Below are 6694 nucleotides of genomic sequence, written 5' to 3' on the forward strand. Positions count from 1 at the left end.
ACTTGCAAGGGGCCTCATTTCCCAACCAAGGCCGTCCTCGTCTCTTTCCAGGACTAACGTTGCCCAATACGCAGGATGTGCATAAACCAAGGCTGTGTGGTGTAAATATTGTTGAGACTGACACCAATCCAGATCCAAAATAACCCACCGACCACGCCATTCTATAGCAAGCACACAAGGCGACACACGGGAATGCTTCCCCTTTTGTCTTTCCAATGGGGATGCACTCGCTGAATATTCTATTTTCATGCACACATATGTGCAAGCACGCACGCAGGCCTGTACACGCATACCCACGGGCCTGTGTTGCCATCAACGTGCTTAGGGCTGCATATGGAATTATCTCTGAAAAGCTTTATTTTTCATGGGTTTTGCCTTCATTGCAGACACAGGACGAGTTCTTGGGCTTGCTTTCCATTCCCAGTTTATTTTTCGCTTTATTCTCTATGCTGGATAGGCCACCTGCCCGTGGACATGGCAGCGAACATCTGCCTACAGAATAAGATTTGGCTACGCATTCCAGACACCAGACAATTGGTTCTCTCTGGGGTGACCATCTTCTCTCTGCCCCCCATCCCACTGCCCTTCTGTGGAGGAGTGTGGAAGAGGGGGAATCGGGGGTAGGAGTAGAAGGCGATGAAGTGGACATTTGTGGGACCATGAGTAGGTATGTGTATCTTCTTCTCAAGTTTCGTCTGAAGATAAATTCAATCTCCATGACCCGAGTCCATGTTGCACACTTCAGGTACCCTGTCTACATGCATGTGACCCGGTCACATGTTTTCCCCCTGGAACAGAGCTCCTTGAGAATCTCTGCAGTTCTTCCCTAATTGACACAGAGCCTGGCCCCCAAGAAGGTCTTAATAGACACAGCATTGATAAAGAATGCTGCCTTGTACTTGCACTTTCCCATCAGCAAATTGCTGTTCTGTGGGATTTCATTTGATTGATAAGCTCACAGTTGTCTCCACTCATCAGGTGAGGAGGCTGAGGCGTAGAGAAGTCGAAGATGTGGTTCTGGCCAGAGGCAGGGAAGCATGTGAGGAGTATTCCCCGCTGGCTCGAGCTTGTCCAGGACACTGCCTGGAGGACGGCGGCTCCTCTCTCCCCTAGGTAGACTGGAGCTCAGCTTCTCAAACAGCCTGGTCAGTCAGTCCCAAAAGATTTTCAGAAATCATTCTAGAACCTTTGCCTTGGTCTCTCTACCGTATCCAATATTTCCTCTCTATGCCAATTATTCTCCTGATGACAGCTCTTCTTGTTGCCCTAGGAGGCCACGCTGCTGATGGACCCAGACCCTGATCATCAAATGCCAACACCAAGGCAGCAGGGAGATCCTGTTCAGTATGGGGTCCACCCTGCTTCCCTCAAGTCCTGTCCGTCCCCCCTCACCACCTGGCTCAGGATGCTAACAAGGGTGGAAGGGAGGTGTAGTTAGGGAAGCTGGCCGTACACCTGCAGTGCTATTTCACTCAGGCAGGCCCAGGGATTCATCCGTGTTCCCTCCTGTCCTCCCTAACTCTCCTTGGATTTCCCTCCACATGCCCCTGACCCTCTCCAACCCTCTAGGAGGGATAGTGATGGTGGTCATAGCTCCAAGCACACTCCTCTGATCCCCACCCCACTCCCATCATCATCTGCTCCTTTCTCCTGCCCCCCCTCCAACATATGTGCCTTCCAGAGGCTTCCTTGGTAAAATGTATTGTCAAACCACACTGGCCTTCCAGGAGCTAGCCCTTGGCAAGGACCTTGTCCCCAGGACCCGATAGCCAGTCTAGCCTTAGTTTTGTTGACTGGGTCTCCTGCCCCATGCCTCATTTTCAGAGGGCCACACTAGGGCCTGTTTCCTGATGCGTCTCTCCTCCAAAGATCAGAAGTCCACTGGATAGGGTCAGTGAATAAAATATAGGATACCCAATTACATTTGAATTCCAGATAAACAATAATCATCTTTTAGTTTAAGTATGCCCTGGAGATATACCCATAGTAGAAAAATTATTTGTTATCTGAAATTCAAATTCAACTAAATATCTTGTATTTTCATTTGCTAAATCTGGTAAGCATACCAGATGGTCAAGGGGATGTGCTCACTTGAAGCATCTCCTGGGTACATGGGACCCCACATAAAGAGCCCAGAACCCACTTCTAGGGCCTCTGCAGTTTCCTTTCCTATGGGTGTCTGGTTCCCCTTAGTATGTGTACGTCTAGGCCTGAGGGGTAGCCTGGAGGCACCAGTTCTAGGCTGGGGATGGAACCTGGACTACAGGCTGGATGTCTACACATGCTCTGGAAGTCTCGCATGGGGAGGCAGGAGCCCAAGGTGGGGCAAAGGAGGGGCAGACCACAGGCCAGGGGCCACCAGCCCGCTAATGTTCAGGGTAGGCCTGCCAGCAGCCTCTTCCCTGGAGCAAAGTCATGCAGTGTGCACCTGTTACACTTCCCAGCTGCAATAACATGCACACAGGACAGTGGGGTCCCCTGAGTGGGGTCCCCTGGGAAAGGGCGCCTGTTTGCCAGCCAGGTTGAGTCAGGGCCACGGTGATGGGCTCCCTCAGGCTCTGCTATCAAGCCACTGCTGGCTTTCTTGTTCAGGAGGATATCCAGACCACAGACGCAGAGAGCCTGGGTGGCACATGGCATTTAACGACCCTCCTGCCAGGAAGCTGCGTAGGCTCTGGCCACAGCCCTGAGCTTCAGTTTCTTCAAAGATAAAACCAGAAGGGTCCTATCTCTTGGATGGTTGTGAAAATTAAGGTGATTTGGCAAAACTAGGGAGCCAGTAAAAAGATTAGTGGTTCCCAGGGACTGGGGGAGGGCAGGTGACTGGGGAGCCCTGGGAGCTGTAGGGCAGTGAAACTGGCATGATAGGATGTCGTCATACACTTGTCAAATCCCATCGGCGGTACAAGGGCAGGAGTGACGTCCAAGGTAAACTATGGACTTGGCGCAATAATGAGTCAGCCTAGGTCCAGCCATTGTAGCAAATAAGCCACTCCGCTTCCCGGTGACAATAGGGAGGCTGTGCAGGGGGAGGGGGCACTGGCCTCTGCGTTTCTCAATTTTGCTGTGAACCCAAAATCGTCCTAAAAAAGTAGTACGGTGCTGAATGCCCCAGGGCCTTCCCTAGTTCTCCTAGCCATTCAACAGACATGACTGAGCTTAGGAGCTCATCTCAGAAAGGTAAGTGTTCCTCTCGAGCTAGAGTGAGACTCGGAGATTTCTCCCCAGGAGAAGAAAGCACCGCCACGCGTCACACAGACAGAAGGGTGGCCCGCCAGGGGGTCGGGGGCCGACAAGACCGGTGGGCGATGCGGTGGGGGGATGCAGGGGCTCCCCGAGTCTGTCCCGGCCCCAGGAGCAGAGACAAGAGTCGGGGAGCGGGACGGAGCGGGCTGGGCTCCCAGGCGGGAGGCTTGGATTGGCAGACGATCGCAAAGGGGCCCCGGGCCGAGGGCGTCCTCCGGTGCTGGGGCAGCCCCGGGGCGCTCAGCTGGCGGCCCAGGTGGGCGGAGGCGGGGCGCCGCGGCCAGGGGAGAGGATGGGGATCGCAGGCCGGCCCGCCGCGCCCCCGTGTGGCCGCCGCGCGCAGCTGCACCGCGCGGGGAACAAAGCGCTGGGCGGGGCGGGGCCGGCGGGGCAGCGATTGCTGGGGGCGGGGCCGGGAGGGGCGGGGCCGGGAGGGGCGGGGCCGGGAGGGGCGGGGCCGGGAGGGGCGGGGCCGGGAGGGGCGGGGCCGGGAGGGGCGGAGTCGGGAGGGGCGGAGCCGGGAGGGGCGGAGCCTTGCGGGGGCTGGGGAGCGGGAAGCGCTGGGCTCCTGCGCTGTGGCCTCCGCAGGGGTCTCGTCCCCCGGAGCACCCCGTCCCGCTCGAAGGGAGCTGTGCCTGCAGTCTCGGCTGCTGGAGAGTCTTCGGAGGGGGGCACGCGGCGGGGAGGGGGCTGTGACACCCCAGCCGCCAGGCAAGGTCGCCTCGCGCCCCCGAAGCTCCAGCGTGAGCCCAGAGCAACTGGGAGAGACCCGATTGTGGACAGTGTGATGCCAAGAGACAGAAGGGCCCACTGCCTTGGAACCGAAGCGTCCGTTCATTTAGGGAGCTCCAGGAGAGCTGTGCTAGAGGAGTGGAGAGGAGAGAGAGAGAGAGAGAGAGAGAGAGAGAGAGAGAGGTGGCCCCAGGCTCCCCTCCTCCCTCCGAGGCCTCTAATTTGTCCTGAAGTTAGCAGAGATGCAGAGAAGCACATGGGAGAGGGTCCCCCACCCAAAGTTCGTGGGCACACAACCTGGAGACCCCTCTGAACAGTTGCCATCTCCAGAGCAAGGGGGACCTCTCCTGTCCAGGACTCTAAAGTAACCTGTCACAGTTTGTGCCCTTGGTCCTTGCCCTGCCCCCAGAGGCTACGCCTTGTCCAGCACCGTCTCAGGAGGAGGAAAGGCCACCTCCCCCAATAAAACCAAACCCAGAGCTGCCAAAGTTGGCAAAGGGAGAAGATTCTGGTGAGGATGGACCATGGGTGCTGCCACTCCTGGTTCAGGGCTTCCACCCAAAATCAAGCATAAGACCTCTCCCCTAATCTCCCTGCTTGGCTGAGCGCAGGCTGGAACATTCACTAAGGCCCGACTGGGAGCTGTGGTGGGGGCAGAGGGAATTCAAGGACAATGGAAGAGAAACAAATACAGATCTTTCGGAATCTACACCCTCTGCCTTCAGACACAGAGCTTCTTGGTCAGCTTTCTGGGCCAGTTCATCTTTCCTGCATGACCCACATCCCAGGGGGGCCACAGCAGGTCCCCTTCTACCTCCAAGGTCAGTCCCAAGGAGGGAAAAGATCCAGAAAACCTCCTAGGAGCACCCACCTGTCCCCCCAGAAACTGATACCCCAACAAGGTGACCCCTCAGACCCCAGCAAGACAATCACTTCAGCCTAGGACACACACACACACACACACACACACACACACACACACACTGAGCCAAGCTCCAGCATTCAGTTGGGAGGGCTATGCACTTGTTCTTTTGCTCAGAGCCTATGACCACGGAACTCCCATCTACCTCAGCCCTGCCCCTCTGCCTGAGTTCTTGTTCACAGGGCCCTGTGAACCCTGAAGCCAGCATTTCCATTGAGGATACCGATGGAGCACCCACCATGTGCAAGCCCCTGTGTGAACACTTTGGACCATCCTGTCTGGCCCGGTGGCTTCTTTCCCAAGCTGGAGCCTGAGAATCTGCTCTCACTCAAACCTGCCCCTCCCCCTGCTCCCCAGCTTCTAGCCTCAAATACCACCCTCTTCCTCTGGTGGTTGGTTCCTCAAAATTACCACCCTGTCTCACTACTGGCCTGCCTCAGCAAGGTGCAGGGTGTCATTAGCAGTTGATTAAATACCAGAGCTTGCGGTGGTTTGCATCATTTTTGTGGACTCTTAGACATCCGGCCTTTGCTTAAGAAGTAACTTCTCTAATGACCTGCTTTCTTGGAGAAACTCATCTTGATTTAAATATCCTAGAACAGAGCACACTTGCTCTGTAAAGGGCCAGGTGGTAAATCTTTGAGGCTTTGCAGGCCATACAGTCCCTGCTACAAATAAACTCTGCCCTGGTAGTAAAAGCAGCCACGGATGATAGGTAAATAAATAGAGACAGCTGTGTTCTAATAAAACTTTATTTACAAGAACGAGCAGTGAGCTGGATTTGGCTCCCTGGCTGTAGATTGCTTCTCCCTATTCTCCACCTATAATATGTATTTTGGCCTCACGGCTTAAGCAGGCAGATGAAAAGACCTCAACACGGCCTCAGAACACTGGGTGAAAAAGCTAGGCCCAAACCTCATGGCTCAGTGATCCCCAAACCTCAGTTTTTTCACTTAAAAATGGGGCTGATCATGGATGTATGTGAGGAAGGATATCACTCCACATACACTCTCAGAGGCCTCTGCTTTGGGCTGGAATTAGCCATGGCAGGGAGATGTTGGTGAGCACCTTTGTAAACTCTGAGGTGCCCTGCATAGCCGCATCAACCGAGGTTGATCTGAGCACCATCTGAGGACAGAGTGGGGTGGGGGCAGGGAGGGCAGGGGGCCCAGTGGGAGCCACCCCCCAGCCTTGGCTTGACCTGGTAGCTTCATATAGAAGCTGAAAATTTTGGGATATGATCACCGGCTTCTTGGTGTTCTCAAAATATCAGTCAGCAAGCTGCTGGCTTTGCACAGCTCTCTAGCTGCTTTGTGACCTCAACTTCCACTCCTTCAGCCCCGGCTAGGGCGACTGCAGCTGCAGAGCAGATGTTCTTTCCAGAGTTGTGGCAACCGTGAGTGTAGCCAAAGCACCTTCTGGTGTGGGTGACCTCGGACACTGGACCCAACTGGGTCCTACAGGCCTCAAAACATTTCGGCCCTCTTTCTTGCCGCATCACAAGGAGGTGGAAGGGGAGGACGGGAGAGGAGGAGCCTCTTTGTCCCCTTCCTCCCCTTTCCTGGGGCCCAAGCTGGGCACCCTCTTCACACTAGGCCTTCTGAGAAGCAGGCTGGAGCACTTGCTCTCCCAGGGGCTGGGCCCCCGGGGCGTCAGGGTTTAGGATACACAGGCATCCGGGCACTGCTCCAGGGGCCTCTGTGTCATTTCCTGGCGACCTTCAAGCACACAGAAGTTGTTAGGTGGGGCAGGCCTGGAAAGGCCCGACCTTGCTGGGAATCCAGTGCAGCATCT

The 6694-nt window shown here is 55.5% G+C and overlaps 1 long non-coding RNA gene across 1 annotated transcript; it reads left to right on the forward strand.

The window, feature by feature from the left end:
- The first annotated feature begins 2976 nt into the window (after positions 1-2976).
- On the forward strand, positions 2977-5397 carry LOC119872687. The gene is made up of 2 exons (XR_005361684.1): positions 2977-3180; positions 5083-5397. It is a non-coding gene; the product is annotated as an uncharacterized LOC119872687 (long non-coding RNA).
- The last annotated feature ends 1297 nt before the right edge of the window (positions 5398-6694 follow it).

This window comes from Canis lupus, chromosome 7 (genome assembly GCF_011100685.1).
Source record: "Canis lupus familiaris isolate Mischka breed German Shepherd chromosome 7, alternate assembly UU_Cfam_GSD_1.0, whole genome shotgun sequence".
Taxonomy (NCBI): Eukaryota; Metazoa; Chordata; class Mammalia; order Carnivora; family Canidae; genus Canis; species Canis lupus.